Source organism: Bubalus kerabau, chromosome 16 (genome assembly GCF_029407905.1).
Source record: "Bubalus kerabau isolate K-KA32 ecotype Philippines breed swamp buffalo chromosome 16, PCC_UOA_SB_1v2, whole genome shotgun sequence".
NCBI lineage: Eukaryota > Metazoa > Chordata > Mammalia > Artiodactyla > Bovidae > Bubalus > Bubalus kerabau.
In genome coordinates, this window is record NC_073639.1 from 38,995,647 (window position 1) to 39,014,128 (window position 18,482).

Sequence of the window (18,482 nt, forward strand, 5' to 3'; positions counted from 1 at the left end):
CAATGAAACTAGAACACTTTCTAACACCATACACAAAAATAAACTCAAAATGGATTAACGATCTAAACGTAAGACCAGAAACTATCAAACTTCTAGAGGAGAACATAGGCAAAACACTCTCCAACATAAATCACAGCAGGATCCTCTATGACCCACCTCCCAGAGTACTGGAAATAAAAGCAAAAATAAACAAATGGGACCTAATTAAAATTAAAAGCTTCTGCACAACAAAGGAAACTATAAGCAAGGTGAAAAGACAGCCTTCAGAATGGGAGAAAACAATAGCAAATGAAGCAACTGACAAACAACTAATCTCAAAAATATACAAGCAACTCCTGCAGCTCAATTCCAGAAAAATAAACGACCCAATCAAAAATGGGCCAAAGAACTAAATAGACATTTCTCCAAAGAAGACATACAGATGGCTAACAAACACATGAAAAGATGCTCAACATCACTCATTATCAGAGAAATGCAAATCAAAACCACAATGAGGTACCATTTCATGCCAGTCAGAATGGCTGCGATCCAAAAGTCTACAAGCAATAAATGCTGGAGAGGGTGTGGAGAAAAGGGAACCCTCTTGCACTGTTGGTGGGAATGCAGACTAGTACAGCCACCATGGAGAACAGTGTGGAGAGTCCTTAAAAAACTGGAAATAGAACTGCCATATGACCCAGCAATCCCACTGCTGGGCATACACACTGAGGAAAGCAGAATTGAAAGAGAGATGTGTACCCCAATGTTCATCACAGCACTGTTTATAATAGGCAGGACATGGAAGCAACCTAGATGTCCATCAGCAGACGAATGGATAAGAAAGCTGTGGTACATATACACAATGGAGTATTACTCAGCCATTAAAAAGAATACATTTGAATCAGTTCTAATGAGGTGGATGAAACTGGAGCCTATTATACAGAGTGAAGTAAGCCAGAAAGAAAAACACCAATACAGTATACTAACGCATATATATGGAATTTAGAAAGATGGTAACGATAACCCTGTATGAGAGATAGCAAAAAAGACACAGATATATAGAACAGTCTTTTGGACTCTGTAGGAGAGGGAGAGGGTGGGATGATTTGGGAGAATGGCATTGAAACATGTATAATATATAAGAAACGAATCACCAGTCCAGGTTCGATGCATGATACAGGATGCTTGGGGCTGGTGCACTGGGATGACCCAGAGGGATGGTATGGGGAGGGAGGTGGGAGGGGGGTCCGGGATGGGGAGCACGTGTACACCCGTGGCGGATTCATGTTGATGTATGGCAAAACCAATACAATATTGTAAAGTAATTAGCCTCCAATTAAAATACATAAATTTAAATTTTAAAAAAAGTGCTTTAAAATACTTCTTTGACAGAGTAGCTCTCAGTATATCACAGGACTACTTCTATACCGGGGATTCTGCCTAATCACTGTTCATGTGACAAGGTTTTTACTACATTCTTTTTTCAGTAGTGTATGGCACTACAGTAGCAGAAAAGAATGGTGGAACACTGAACAGTACAAATCCATAATTAGATCAGCATGAAAATGTTTCACAGCAACTGAGAGCATGGTGTTTCTTTTTCTATTGGTATTTTCCTTCTCATGGCCAAGAAGTATCTGAGTGGACGATGAAAATCCATAATGATGTTGGGACTATTAGATAACCATTTAGAAAATTTTCTTTTAAGAATCTTACATCATCTACTAAAACACATTTAAGATGGGTTAAATATTTAAAAGTTGAATAAGAAATTAAAATTACTAGACGTCTATATAGGTGACCATAACACACTCCTGGGGCTGGAAGTACCTTTCTAAACATAACATCAAAGGAAGAAATTTAAAATATAAACATTTTACAAACAAAAAATATAAAGAAAAACCAGTTCTTTCTTCCTCACTAATAGTCAAAGAATGGTTAGTCAAAATGAGACTGCATTTTCATTCAAATTAGTGAAACAAAATTTAAAAAATAATATCCAGTGTTGACAATGGCTGTGGAAATGACACTTTCATTTACAGAGCCTTTACGAAGAACAATTTGGCAAAAATATACAAGAAAAGCTAAAATATCCACTTATCTGTTGATCCCATATCCATCTCTAAGAATCATTCAAATGATACAATCATTAAGAGGAAAGATTCAGCTATAAATACATTTTTATTGCCTTGTTTGTAACAGCAGCCAAACTGTAACTGGCCTAAATGTCTGATAGGATATGGGTTAAATAAATAAATTAAAGTAGGTTATTGAGCTGGAATAATATGCTTCCACCGAAACTATTTTACTGCACTCTCTTTAATGATATTTCAGATATTTTTTAATCTATTATTTGACAGAAGTAGGTTATATGGCAGTGTGTTTCATATGATCCCATTTAGAGATTGCTGAAAAACATATCTACATCCAAAAAGTCACTCAGTCATGTCTGACTCTGCGACCCCATGGACTGTACAGTCCATGGAATTCTCCAGGCCAGAATACTGGAGTGGGTAGCCTTTCCCTTCTCCAGGGGATCTCCCAAGCCAGGTATTGAACCCAGGTCTCCTTCATTGCAGACAGATTCTTTACGAACTGAGCTATAAGAGACCTGGGAAAACCGAACCAGATACTAATAATGGTTATCTTGGTGTGTGCAGGGAAAAAGACACTAAAAGTTTCCTCTGAAAACGTTCTAGAAGAAGAATGCAAAGAATAATGAAGATATTAAGATAAATCTCAGGAAGGAAGTGTGAATAGGGGAAGAGGAAAAGACTATTCACAGTTAGAGAGATACAAAGAATGGGGCTTGGCTATGAGGAGACACAAGTATTTAGGAAGAAAGAATTGGTGAAGGAAAAAGTCAGACGCAAAGTAAGAACTTGTACAACATGACCATGATTGAGGAGCTTGGAAACGAGGCCACAAGCAGCACAGGCAAATTCACATGCCTGTGAATTCTAATATATTCCTCTTTGCTTTGCACAATGTGGATTTTGTTATCCCAGGAATCAATCTAAGAGAATTAATAAATTCTCTAGTCTAAATGAGACCTATGCTGTCTTAAAACTCCATTAAAAACACATTACCAAGTGGTCACAGATGAAAACTCATTTTAAAGTAACAAAGAAACTAGATTTTTAAAAATTGGCTCATTGAAAAATATTTCAAAATCTCGGCTTCCCAGTGGCATAGTGGTAAAGAAGCCATCTGCCAGTGCAGGAGATGCAGGAGACATGGGTTTGATCCCTGTGTCAGGAAGATCCCCTGGGGGAGGAAATGGCAACCACTCCAGTATTCTTGCCTGGACAATTCCATGAACTGAGGAGCCTGGAGGGGTGTACAGCCCATGGGGTCGCAAAGAGTTGGACATGACTGAGTACACACACACACTGTAATAAATATATTTTTAAGTCTCAATATTTTTACCTACAGAAGAAGTTAGAGCTAGCCAAAATTCATCTGATTTTCACCCTTTAGCTCCTAGGTTACTTTCTACTGTATCAAAACTGACTCACATTCTGCCACATGTTCTTTGTATACCGTAGCACCCCACTCCAGTACTCTTGCCTCGTAAATCCCATGGACGGAGGAGTCTGGTAGGCTGCAGTCTATGGGGTCGCTCAGAGTCGGACACGACTGAGTGCCTTCACTTCCACTTTTCACTTTCATGCATTGGAGAAGGAAATGGCAACCCATTCGTGTTCTTGCCTGGAGAATCCCAGGGATGGGGGAGCCTGGTGGGCTGTTGTCTCTGGGGTCGCACAGAGTCGGATACGACTGAAGCGACTTAGCAGTAGCAGCAGCAGCAGCAGGTCCTACAGAAAAAGGTCTTCAAACTTTTCTGATTATATGGCCTAATATCTGCACATTTACTTGTTTATAAGTAATATACATCCTATTAAACTAATATGATATATAAATTATATAACAAAAAATGACAGAAAACAAAGCTAAACAGAAGTAGAAAATCTAATATATTCCTCTTGCACTCCAGTGGACCTTCTTGTCTCTGTTTGCCCCTCTTCAGAGACCACTGGCTGCCATTAGCGTCTCTCGAGCCCTGCAGCCAGACTATACCTCTAAACAACTGTGTACTTTGGGCAAGACACAGCCTCTGAGCCTCAACTTATCTGTAAAGTGAAGATAACAGTAGAACCTACCTCAGAGAACTACTGTGGAAGTTAAGCAAGCCAGTGCCTGTAAAGTGCTCTCCATCAGGCTTGGCATGAAGAAGTCTAATGGTAGCTATGATCTACAATCACCACTCTGCCAGGGGCAATCCTTCTTTGGATGATTGCTGAGTTAAAGTTAATTATATCTGATACTTTAGGAATTGCACCTGTTTTACATAAAATAATGCATGAAGATCTGCATCTCTCATTTTTCTTTGTCACTGTGCCTTTTTCCCACATTACCCTCCCCAGCCTAGAGCTAAGTGCATGACTTTTGTATTTTTGCTAAGTTGCAACTGTGTATTCCCCCCTGAAGGTGGGCAAGCAGTTTTATCTGGAAAGATTAGCAATTACTTTGTATTAAAAATATCTCTTCACATTCTCTTTAATCTCTTCATATTCTATTTAAGTTATGTTGCTGTTGTTGTTGAGTCACTAAGTAGTGTTTGACTCCTTTGCGACCCTATGGACTGGAGCCCACCAGGCTCCTGTGTCCATGGAATTTTCCAGGCAAGAATACTGAAGTGGGTTGCTGTTTTCTTCTCCAGGGTATCTTTCTGACCCAGGGATTGAACCCATGTCTCCTGCACTGGCAGGCATATTTCTTTACCACTGAAGACACTAGAGAAGCCTCATTTAAGTTATAGTAGTGCTGATCAAGCCTAGCTATGCATAACAATCATATGAGAAGCCTTAAAAATCCAGATAGCTAGGACCCAACTCTAGAGTTTTTGATTTGTCTAAAGCTCCCCAGGTGATTCTAGAGGGCTGCCAGGTATTGAGAACCAATGAACAAGGGGAAAAACCACCCCTTTACGTCAGCATTCTCAAGCCTGACTGTACATTCCAGTCTACTGGGGGACAGAGACAAATGCATAGCTGATTGTAGTAGAGTGTGGTACTTGGCATTTCTCTGAATAGCTGCTGAGAAAACATATGAGGGGGTAGCTAAACTTGACTGGGGAGGAGGAATAGAGTCAAGAAAGATGCTAGGAATGTCTGAGTTTCTGCTTTTCCCTTGGAACCCAAAATAATCAGGGTTTTACTAGATTGACATTCTAGTAGCTGGCATAGCAGAGACTCATGTACTTTTTTTTTATAATTAAAGGCCAATAAAATTAAAAGCTGATCCTTTGAAAAGGTAGACAAAACTGGTAAACTTTTAGTGAGACTCATCAAGACAAAGGGAGAGGGGCCAATTCAATAAAATTAGAACTGAAAAAGAAGTTACAACGGACACCACAGGAATACAAAGAATCATATAGTAAAGGCAAGTATATTCCCATAAAATGGACAACCTAGAAGAAAACCGACAAATTCTTCAGTTCAGTTCAGTTCAGTTCAGTCGCTCAGTCATGTCTGACTGTGACCCCATGAATCACAGCACGCCAGGCCTCCTTGTCTATCACCAACTCCTGGAGTTCACTCAAACTCATGTCCATAGAGTTGGTGATGCCATCCAGCCATCTCATCCTCTGTCGAACCCTTCTCCTCCTGTCCCCAATCCCTCCCAGCATCAGAGTCTTTTCCAATGAGTCAACTCTTCACATGAGGCGGCCAAAGTACTAGAGTTTCAGCTTTAGCATCAGTCCTTCCAATGAACATCCAGGACTGATTTCCTTTAGAATGGACTGGTTGGACCTCCCTGCAATCCAAGGGACTCTCAAGAGTCTTCTCCAACACCACAGTTCAAAAGCATCAATTCTTCGAAAGGTACAATCTCCTAAGACTAAACCAGGAAGAAATAGAAAATATGAACAGACTAATTACAAGTACTGAAACTGAATCTATGATTTATGAACTCCCCCAATACAAAAGTCCAGGATCAGATGGCTTCACAGGCAAATTTTGCAAAACATTTAGAGAAGAGTTAACACCTACCCTTTTGAAACTATTCCAAGAAAAAAAAATGCAGAGTAAGGAACACTTACAAACTCATTCTATGAAGCCATCACCCTAATATAAAAACTAGACAAAGATAACACACACACAAAAAATTACAGGCCAGTATCACTGATGAACATAGATGCAAAAATCCTCAAGCAAATACTAGCAAATCAAATCCAACAATACATTAAAAGGATCATACCACATGATCAAGTGGGATTCATCCCAGGGATGCAAGAATTTTCATTATTCGCAAACAAATCAGTGTGATACACATTAATAAACTGAAGAACAGAAAACCATGTGACTATCTCAATACACGCAGAAAAAGTTTTTCACAAAATTCAATACCCATTTATGATAAAAATTCTCCAGAAAGTGGGCAGAAAGGGAATATACCTCAACATAAAAAACATACATGACAAATCCACAGCTAACATCATACTCAACAGTAAAAAGCTGAAAGAATTTCCTTTAAGATCAGGAACAAGCTACAGCAATCAGAGAAGAAAAAAAAAATTAAGAAGGGATCCAAATTGGAAATAAGAAATAAAACTGTCACTGTGGGAAGATGACATGATACTATACCTAGAAAATACTAAAGATGCTACTAGAAAACTACTGGAGCTCATTAGTGAATCTGGTAAAGTTGCAGGATATAAATATAACACACAGAAATCTGTTGCATTCCTATATACTAACAATGAAAGGTCAGAAAGGGATATTAATGAAACAATCCCATTTACCATCATATAAAAAAATAAAATATTTAGGAATAAACCTACCTAAGGAGACAAAAGACCCAGTACTCTGAAAACTATAAGACTCTGATGAAAGAAATCAAAGAAGACACAAACAGATGGAAAGATATACCATGTTCTTGGCTTAGAAGAATCAATATTTTCAAAATGATTATACTACCCAAAGCAATCTATAAACTCAATGCAATCCCTATCAAATTAACAATGGCATCTTTCACAGAACTAAAACAAATAGTCTTAAAATTTTGATGGAGACACGAAAGACCTGAATAGTCAAAGCAATCTTTTTTTTTTCCTTTTTGACTGCACCATGCCACATGTGGGATCATAGATCCAATCAAACAACCCAATCAATAAATGGACAGAAGATCTAAATAGACATTTCTCCAAAAAAGACATGCTGATGACCAATAAGCACATGAAAAAGATGCTCAACATTGCTAATTATTAGAGAAATGAAAATCAAAACTACAATGAGGTACCATCAGAGTGGCCATCAGTAAAAAGTCTACAAATAACAAATGCTGGAGAGGGTGTGGAGAAAAGGGAACCTTCCGACACTGTTGGTGGGAATGTAAGTTGGTATAGACATAATGGAAAAGAGTATGGAGGTTCCTAAAAATAGAAGTACCATATGATCAAGCAATCCCACTCTTGGGTGTATATTCAGACAAAACTACAATTCAAAAAGATACATGCAACCCCATGTTCATAGAGGCATGATTCACAATAAACAAGACAAAGAAACCACCTAAATGTCCATCAACAGATGAATTAATAAAGAAGATGTGATATACATATACAATGGAATAGTACTTAGCCACAATAAAGAATGCAATAATACCATTTGCAGCTACGTGAATGGACCTGGAGATTACTGTACAAGTGAAGTAAGTCAGACAGAGAAAGACAAATATCATGTTATCATTTACTGTAGAATCTTTAAAAAATGATAAAAATGAACTTATTTATAAAATAGAATAAGATTCACAGATATATAAAACAAATTTATGGTTACCAAAGGGGAGAGGTGGGAGCAGGGGTAATAAATACACACTAGTATATATAAAATAGATAAACAACAAGGACCTACTGTATGGCACAGGGAATGATCCTCAATATTTTGTAATAACCTGCATGGGAAAGGAGTCTGAAAAAGAATATATATGAATCACTTTGCTGTTTACCTGAAATTAACAACACTGTAAATCAACTATATTTCAATAAAAAACACTAAAAAAAAATAAGAAAAAAGCCAAAGAAACAAAAACAACCTAAAGGGGCCACAGGGTGATGCCCCTAGAGGGCAAGTCTAAAATATGATTGAGTAATAAAAAGCAGTGTCTAATTAATTATCTTAACATCTGAATAAAGGATATCACAACAGAAGTAAGCAAAGCGCTCACCTTCCTGGTTAGTGCTAGGTTCCCACCACTCTTTTTCTGAAGAAAGGGTAGACACTACTGCTTGTGCTGAATCACAGGAGACCCTCGGCTTAGATTCTAGCCTCAACAAGCAATCTTCCTAGCTTCCCAGAGACTTTCATACAGCAGAAAATAAGTCTTGGCTCAGTAAACATGAGTATCCTGTTTTTCCTTGTAGTTTTGGTATACATATGAAATTAGTATCTGTTTCCACAACTGTCTGTAAGTTTAGTTAGTATGAGTTGATTACACTGATGATGATTACCTCTGTTAGCCTGAAAAAAGTTTGGGGGCCTGTGAACCTACGGTCATGCAAACCCTGCCACTGGGTGTCTGCAAGGCACTGCCGCCCTGAGAGACTCTGGATTCCTTTGACCCACTATTGCTTGCCCCTCACTAAACAGAGACTTTTAGAGCAGACCACTGGCATGAACTAGGGAGCCAAAAGCTGCCCTTAAACTTAAATGAGTGACTAAAGGCACTGACTTTAATGGTGACTATAATGTTAGATTGGTCCCTGCTTTACATAGAAAAGTCAACCTTTGTAAAGTTTGGCTATTTAAACCATCTTAAAATAAAATGGTACACTGCAGATGTGTTACAGAAATTTAGAAGAATTTGTGAAAGACGAGATCATTTTCCAGGGTTCCTGGGAATGAAATTTACATCCTTCACTATGCTTTCTGTGGAGTTCATTTGTTCTGTGTAACTTGTACAGTTCGCTCTTGATTAACATGGGTTTGAACTATGCTGGTCCACTTACACATGATTCTTTTTTTCAATAAATACATGCTGCTGCTGCTAAGTCGATTCAGTCATGTCTGACTCTGTGCGACCCCATAGATGGCAGCCCACAAGGCTCCCCCGTCCCTGGGATTCTCCAGACAAGAACACTGGAGTGGGTTGCCATTTCCTTCTCCAATGCATGAAAGTGAAAAGTGAAAGTGAAGTCGCTCAGTCGTGTCTGACTCTTAGCGACCCCATGGACTACAGCCCACCAGGCCCTCTGTCCACGGGATTTTCCAGGCAAGAGAACTAGAGTGGGGCGCCATTGCCTAAATACATGCTAAACTACTATAAAATCTTAGGTTGGTTGAATCCTCAGATGTAGATACAGAGGGCTGACTGCAAAGTTATATCCAAATTTTTGACTGCGAGGGCTTGGTGGTCAGTGCCCCTAATCCCCATGTTGCTCAAGGGTCAACTGTAATTTATTCCAATGCTTTTCTGAGTTGTGTTAGTTGTCATTTCATAAACTGTTGTTAGCCATCTAATTTCTGAGGTCGTCATTGCTATTTAATGTCCCCCCCCCCAAAAAAAAACTTCTAAGTAAATTATTTCTTTTAACTCATTTAGAAATATTACTTTTAATCTGCTTTGTAGCTCCATTTTTGTTTCTGGTGAGCTCTCATTGTTCAAATATTATTTAATCTATTTTAACCTCTTTGCTTGTCCTAAGGTCATTTGAGTGTAAATGACATCTTTTCTCCCTCATGTTCAAACGGCATGGATTTTTGTGAATCCCACCAAGGGGGAGATTCTTGTAGAGGAGATGGGAATGGCCAGGGCCAGTTTCTCAGCTCATGGTCTCTCTCCTGTTAAAAGTGAAGGACTGAAAATACAACCTTTCTGAGTAGTCCTTCTCTGCTTATCAAAGCTTAGTCTGGTTGGAAAGATTTTCTACCTCCAGCTCTGTGTTTCCAAGAGGTGTACGGACCTTGCCTTCAAGGTCACGTTTATTTTCAGAGCTCTCATAGTGTCTCCTAGCCTCTGGTACCAATACAAGATGACATTGTTTCACCATTCCCAATGTAACCCTTCTCTTACCCTTATTCCGAGTGTTTCCACCCGGCTCTATTTTACTTGCTTCCAACATTTTTTTCCCACTCAGATTGTGACTCAGTTCTCTTGGAATGAAGCACTGAAACCGAGTCCCCCTAAAACTGAGTTTCCATACTGAGTTTATGATTACAATCTCTCTATTCAAATCTTTATCCCTGTTCTTGTCCCCTCTGACGTCAATACTGTGCTAACTGAACCAATCAACTAGAGTCAGATGAATAAGATTGCCACTGCTGATAACATCTTTAATATACTAAAATTGCTATTGTTGATGACATCATTAATGTACCAAAATCGCTATTATAGATATCATCATTAACATACAAACTGGTTGCTTTGCTAGGACAAGATGAGCTAATAGAGCCCCCGCAAGCCATGGACTACTTGGCCAGAGAATTGTAAACCAGACACATCCTGACTCCTGAAACTGTAATTAAAATATACCACAAGATGATGATTAACCCCATCCTCTGTTCTCCCCCTTTTAAAATTCCTAATTCAAAGATCAAGTCAGAGTGGATATAAGGCTTGCCTCCCACTGCCTTGCTTGCCATCCCAGTAACAAACCCTTACTCTGCTGAAAACTCTTGCTGCCAGAGTCTGGCTTTCTGTGCCGTGAGCACATGAGCCCTTTGCTGAATGTTTCTGATATTCTTCAGAGCTTAGATCACCATGGAACTAGTCAATTCTCCTGCATCCACTGTGTTAAAAATTAAATAAAGATATCTCAAATAAATAAGAGCTAGCAGAATGGAGAGCTCTCATGCCCTGGGACAATTTTGTTGTTGTTCAGTCTTTAAGTCCTATCTGACTCTCTGCAACTTCATGGACTGCAGCACGCTAGGCTTCCCTGTCCTTCACTATCTCTCAGAGTTTGGTCAAACTCATGTTCACTGAGTCAGTGATGCCATCTAACCATCTCATCCTCTGCTTCCCCCTTTCTTTTGCCTTCAATCTTTCCCAGCATCAGGGTCTTTTCCAATGAGCTCTTCACATCAGGTAGCTGAAGTATCAGAACTTCAGCTTCAGCATCAGTCCCACCAATGAATATTCAGGTTTGATGTCCTTTAGGATTGACTGGTTTGATTTCCTTGCTGACCAAGGGATTCTCAAGTCTTCTCCAGTACTACAACTTGAAAGCATCAGTTCTTCAGTGCTCAGCCTTCTTTATGGTCCAGCTGTCACATTCATACATGACTGCTGGAAAAATCATAGCTTTGACTATATGGGCCTTTGTTGGCCAAGTGATGCCTCTGCTTTTTAATACACTATCTAGCTTTGTCATAGCTTTCCTTCCAAGGAGCAAGCATCTTTTAATTTCATCTGCAGTGATTTTGGAGCCCAAGAAAATAAAGTCTGTCACTGTTCCCACTTTTCCCCTTCTATTTTCCATGATTTCCATAGATGCCATGATCTTAGTTCAGTTTCAAGCCAGCTTTTTTACTTTCCTCTTTCACTCTCACCAAGTGGCTCTTTAGTTTCTCTTCACTTTCTATCATTAGAGTGGTACAATTTGCATATCTGAGGTTGGTGATATTTCTCCCAGCAATCTTGATTCCTGCTTGTGATTCATCCACCCTGGCATTTCAGCAGACTCCTCTTCCTTCCTGGCAAGGACTCTGCCAATTTAAAGCCATGCACTGTTTTACTACAACCTTCCCAACTTCCTTTTCCTCCCTATGAAAGTGTTCTCCTTCCCTGGCCATGTGGGGACTTGCACATGGCTTGCCGTGGTTGCAGACCCTGAATTACAATTCTCCACTGATCCCAAATAAACCCATCTTTGCTGAAGATATATCCAGCATATATATATCTACATATATACGCCGAAGATAAATATTTATTTCAGGTCAACAACATAAACACATAGAGTTGGGGTTGTTTGCTGTTGCTTTGCACTCACCTAGAATGTGACGCCTGGAGAAGGTAATGGCAATCCACTCCAGTACTCTTGCCTGGAAAATCCCACGGACGGAGGAGCCTGGTGGGCTGCAGTCCATGGGGTCGCTAAGAGTCGGACACGACTGAAGTGACTTAGCAGCGGCAGTAGCAGAATGTGATGCCCAGGTTAGCTCAAACTTGCTTACACATTTTTCCACTCATATTTCCCTCCCTTTTGGAAGTACACTTTGGGGGACTGCAGCTCACAGTGACCTGTCGGTAGCCCTGCACTTACCTTGCAGCTTACCATTTCCTGCTGATTTTGCATCTGCCCAGCCTCTGGGTGGGCAGGCACGCCCGCAATATACAGGAATTCTGTTGCAAGAACTTTTTCAAGATAATTTTCTGAAGAACTAGTTAATCCTGGGTCTAGAAGGAGTTATTTATCCTTGGGAAAATGGGCTATAATGTAGATGTAGCGTAACTGCAAACCTCCTTGTAGTCTGCGATATTCAACAGGCAGGTTGGTCTCCAAAAGACAGCAACACTGCTCTGGTGTTTTAAGAAATGTCTAGGGACTTCCCTGGTGGTCCAGGGGCTAAGAATCTGCCTGCCAATGCAGGGGATATGGGTTCAATCTCTGGTCCAGGAAGGTCCCACATGCCAAGGAACAACTAAGCCTGTACATCACAACCACTGAGCCCACAGCCTAGAGCCCAGGAGCCAAAACTACTGAGGCCCATGTGTCACAGCTACTGAAGTCCACAAAGCCGAGACCCTGTGATCCGCAACAAAAGAAGCCACTACAATGAGAAGCCTCCGCACTGCAACTACAAAGTAGCCCTTGTTCACAATAACCACAGAAAGCCTGTGCGCAGCAAGAGACCCACTGCAACCAAAAATAAGTATTTATTTTTTAAAAGAAATGTCTATACCTGCTTGCTGACAGAGTTTCTTGAAAACCCCACTTACTTAGATGAATCATGTTTATTTGAGGGACTGTCCTCAGTTTGCAAAAACAGAAAAGTTCCATAAGTAATTAAAATTTAAAGATATTTCTCATGATTATAAGAATTAGAAAAACAGCTGATAAACCACATGGTACCATGCAGGTTTTTTTTTTTTTTTCAATATGGAAACAAAACAAACCTACAAAACCTATATTTTTAGAGTGAGACTTCTAGTTTCAAAGGAGAGTATTTATTACAACATCTACTCAGTACTTAATAGTATGTTCAGTTCAGTTCAGTTGCCCAGTTGTGTCCAACTCTTTGTGACCCCATGGACTGCAGCACACCAGACTTCCCCATCCATCACCAACTCCCAGAGCTTGCTCAAACTCATGTCCATTGAGTCAGTGATGCCACTCAACCATCTCATCCTCTGTCATCCCCATCTCCTCCTGCCTTCAATCTTTCCCAGCATCAGGGTCTTTTCCAATGAGTCAGTTCTTTGCATCAGGTGGCCAATGTACTGGGAGTTTCAGCTTCAGCATCAGTCCTTCCAATGAATATTCAGGACTAATTTCCTTTAGGATTGAGTGGTTTGATCTCCATGAAGTCCACAGGACTCTCAAGAGTCTTCTCCAACACCACAGTTCAAAAGCATCAATTCTTCGGCGCTCAGCTTTCTTCACAGTCCAACTCTCACATCCATACATGAGCACTGGAAAAACCATAGCTTTGACTAGATGGACCTTTGTTGCCAAAGTAATGTCTCTGCTTTTTAATATGCTGTCTAGGTTGGTCATAACTTTTCTTCCAAGGAACAAGCGTCTTTTTATTTCATGGCTGCAGTCACCATCTGCAGTGATTTTGGAGCCCCCCAAAATAAAGTCTGTCACTGTTTCCACTGTTTCCCCATCTATTTGCCATGAAGTGATGGGACCAGATGCCAAGATATTAGTTTTCTGAATGTTGAGTTGTAAGCCAACATTTTCACACTCTTTTACTTTCATTAAGAGGTTCTTTAGTTCTTGTTCGCTTTCTGCCTTAAGGGTGGTGTCATCTGAATATCTGAGGTTATTGGTATTTCTCCTGGCAATTTTTTATTCCAGCTTGTGCTTCATCCAGCCTGGCATTTCTCATGATGTACTCTGCATATAAGTTAAATAAGCAGTGTGACAATATACAGCCTTGACATACTCCTTTCCCAATTTGGAACCAGTCTGTTGCTCCATGTCCAGTTCTACCTGTTGCTTTCTGACTTGCATACAAATTTCTCAAGAGGCAAGTAAGGTGGTCTGATATTCCCATCTCTTGAAGGATTTTCCATAGTTTGCTGTGATCCACACAGTCAAAGGCTTTGGCATAACCAATAAAGCAGAAGTAGATGCTTTTCTGGAACTCTCTTGCTTTTTCGATGATCCAACGAATGAACCATCTCGCTTTTTCGATGATTCATAATAGCATGAATACATGCAAATACCAGATTTGCAAAAAAAAAAAAAAACAAAACTACTATATGATTTAAACATCTATGTTACTATTAGTGGCACTCATAATCTTTGTGATATTTTAACAAAAACTGAGTGTTAATAGTATACAGAAAGAGAATAAAAGTATTGATAGCAAGTAAAATAATATATTTTTAAAAACAGTTCATTTAATATTCAACATTGTTATTATTCTAATTTTGAACAAAGTCTGTATAACGGAAATGATTATCTGTGCAAAGTTCTCACATTAACACATATAAGATAAGTGCTAAAGCAAAAATGATATTGTTTTCCCAACCATGAGGATAATCAAATTACATTTTCTAATTCATTTAAATTAATCCTGTAAATAAACCAGGCATTCTTTTTTCTTGTTTTGCTGTCATAGGAAAAAAAAAAAGCTTCATGTCACAATTAATGTTTAGAAATATAGACTTTGGAACCAGATAAAACCTTAATTCAAGTTTCAGCTCTATTACCTATTATCTGTGAGACCCTGGACAAGTTTCTTACCTTACTAGGATAATTTCCTCAACCATAAAATGGAGAGAATAGATGACGCAAAGACTGAGACTAGACATGAGTTATAGGGTGAACTGTGTCCCTATGCCAATTAACACACTGAAGTCCCAAACTCCAGTACTTCAGAATGTGACTGTACTTGGAGACATGGTCCTTAAAGAGGTAACTAAGTTAACATGAGGTCATTAGGGTGGGCCTTAATCCTGTATGACTGGTATCCTGACCAAAAAAGGAAATCTGGAGAAAGACAGGTAGAGAGAAGATGGGAAGACAACATCTGTAAGTCAAGGAGAGATGCCTCAGAAGAAACCAGCCCTGTCCACTGCTTGATCTGACTTTCAGCCTCCAGAATTGTGAGAAAATAAATGTTTGTTGTTTAAGCGACCTAGTATGTGTTACTTTGCTGTGGTGACAGTGGCAAATTGGTGCAATCTATAAAGAATTCAGAAGGGTGCCTGCAACCTGGTAGGTAAACAGTAACTTAATTACTATTATTTTCTTAGAGCTCTTCTAATACTCATTTCCAAAACTACACACATAAATTCAGGTCTTGTAATGTTCAATTTATGGCTAAGTAGCGAAAGAGACTTTGTTGGGATAGGCAGTCTGCCATGGGCTCTGGGCACCACTGCATGTTCTTGCTAGGTATGCAGCTCTCTTTTTCCAGGCCATTTCTCAAGGCTGAGTTTGCAGTGAGCAACCATGAATGATGATGTAGTATCTTTCTCCAAAAAATAGGCTTACTTGTGCTTACTATAAAAGTTATGAATTGCTTAAGCTCTGTGTTCCTCTCCAGTAATACAAACTACTGTGTGTTCAGGCATTCATCACGGGCTCTTTATGTCACCCCTGAGGGACTTGAGAGCGTGGGGGACCAACATAAACTAACATGAAGCTCCGGTTACTTGTATAAAGTCCTGTGTCTCTGATCCAGGAGTCTTGAGTCTTCTGCCAGTGTCTCATGAAATTTTAATAGGCTAACTTGTTAGCTTGTAACCAGGGCAAAACTCCAGACCCTGTGTACTTCTTGCCAGTTTTCACTTGAGAGCACCATGTTTCTCTGGGAAAAGATGAGCCCTTGTGGGTGGGGTTAAGAGATATGGCTCCCTGGGATCCAACAGTCAATGTTTTCACTCAAGAAGTAGGAAAGGGGGAAGGGACTATGGGTTGCCTACTGTACCTGAAAATCAATGTTTGGAAACTAAGTATGTGAGAGAGGTGGGAATAAAAAAAGCCACCCAAATGGTGTGTTGGTGGTCGCCCACTCAGCTTGGGTGGGAAGAGGAAGAATGTGAAAAGGACCACAAGGTAGCATGCCCCACAGCACAAGGAAGAGAAGAAACGCTGCGGCTGCCAAGTCAAGGGGTCCCCAGAGCTGAAAGCAATGCTGTCAGCAATGAAGAGATACAACTGAGTAGACACAAAAAGACAAAGTTTTCTGAGCACAAGTTGCACAGCTGATCAAAATCAAAAGTAAACACAAAGCACTGCTTCCTGGCATGGAGCCCTTCTCTCCCTCTAAACTTAATACATCTGGCACCTCCCTGCTGATATCAGCAGCTGTTAAGGAAAAACTCGAGTGTGATGGGGGAACTCTGGGAAAGAAAGGAACTTGAAACTTTATGGCTGTTAGATACAGGTGCCAACTGACATCCCACCCAGCAGTCCCTGAAGAAAGTGGGTACTGGGCACAGGGTGGCCAAAGGTACCTACGGCGCAGGGCACTGAGGAGATGCGGTGGCATGCAGAGGGCAAACAGAAAGATCCCTGGAGCCTGGGTACTCTCCAGATATTGGCAAGAGAACAAAGGAAAAGCTAGCCCTAACACTGAAATGAAGAGCTGGAAAAAAAAAAAAAAACCAACCCTCTTGCCTGCTGCCCTCTCTCTCTGCCCCTTCCTGAGCTCCCAAGTCAGGGAGATCACATCATCTCCTGGCAACTGTTAAAGCCCCTAATATGAAAGTGTTAACCTTCTTGGTTCATGTTCCCATGGAGGAAAAGTGACTGAAGTCAACTGATAGGATTGGAGCAAATATTGCAAAAAGGAAAAAAGTGACCCTGTGGGTGGGGCCCAATGGCCCCATTCACTGTACTATTATTATAAAAACACACAATTGGCATCAGTGTGTTATGTGCTTAAACTTAAATGCTCATAAAGTACCCGAGAAGATTCCACCATTCAGGGTATTGCTACAAGCAGAGAAATGAGACAGGCTTCCTGCCAATCACCACCATGCCCTACCCCATCCTAACCCACCGACAGGCAGGGACTGAGTGAATGCCTGTATACACTGATGCCTCAAATGTTCACTGTACAGGTGGTATTTAGATATTACAAGGTTGACAAGTTGGAAGCCTCTCTCAGTGGTCCTAACTGTGGCAGTTTTCTTCCTGACTATGGCACTATCTACCTCAAACTATTCACCAATAGAACCAACTGATAAACAAACAAAATTCATAACGCTGTTTGCCAAGTAAAGTTCTTTGAGACCGTTTGCATAGATTCATAGCACTCAGTCCCTCTGAGAGTCAAACAAACAAATGCTGTCTCCATGCCCACCACAAAGAAGGCTCAGCTCCTTGGTAAGCCTCTTGTTCACTACTGGAGGCAGGACGTGATGCCACCAACGGCAGCTCCCAGATAAGAACACATCACAAACACAGGGACCAGGACAACCTTCTTTCAATCTGACTAATCATATGCTTCTCTTAATGTCTGAGGAGCCTTGGATTTTGCCATGTATGACAACTGAGGCTGCAATTATTGGGTGACAATACCTATCTGATTTAAATTTATGGTTAATTCAAATTAGGGAAGCCAGGTTCATTGTGATTCTGTTTGCTCAAGCTTGGTTGCTCAGTCGTGTCTGACTTTTGCGACCCTCCCTGGTGGCTCAGGTGGTAAAGAATCTCCCTGCAATGCAGGAGACCTGGGTTTGATTCCTGGGTTGGGAAGAATTCCCTGGAGAAGGGAATGGCAACCCACTCCAGGATTCTTGTCTGGAGAATTCCATGGACAAAGGAGCCTGGCAGGCTACAGTCCCTGAGGTCACAAAGAGCTGGACGTGACTGAGCGACTAGGCATATATGATTCAAATCGGGTTTCACAACAAATCCCGAAATATAGTGACCTGGGCCTGCTGTGGTTACATGTGCTCATATGTGGGGAGTGTGGCCACAATGCTATCTCCACTAGTGAAGGGGGCTGCCTTTGGCCCATCTATAGCCTCCTGTAATTTCTGCAATGTCACCAAAGATAAGCAAGTCAGTCAAAGCTCCCTTGCATGGCTCATTATGGACAGCACATTATGGACTACATTCTGGCTAATAAAAAAACCTACTGGTCCTCCTTGGAATTGACATTTGACTCAATTCAAGATGCTGGGAAACATGGCTGAGGTCAATACTGCAGACTGATTTTATCCTGCTGCTCAGAGTCCATTTTGGTAGCCTTAATTTAGTTGCTATATGGGACCAATTGAGTGGATTTGGTATAGAACGAAGTAACCTCTTTGCCAGAGTAATCAGAGTAGCCAACAGCCATGAACATTCAAGTCTGGCCGAGAATTGTTGA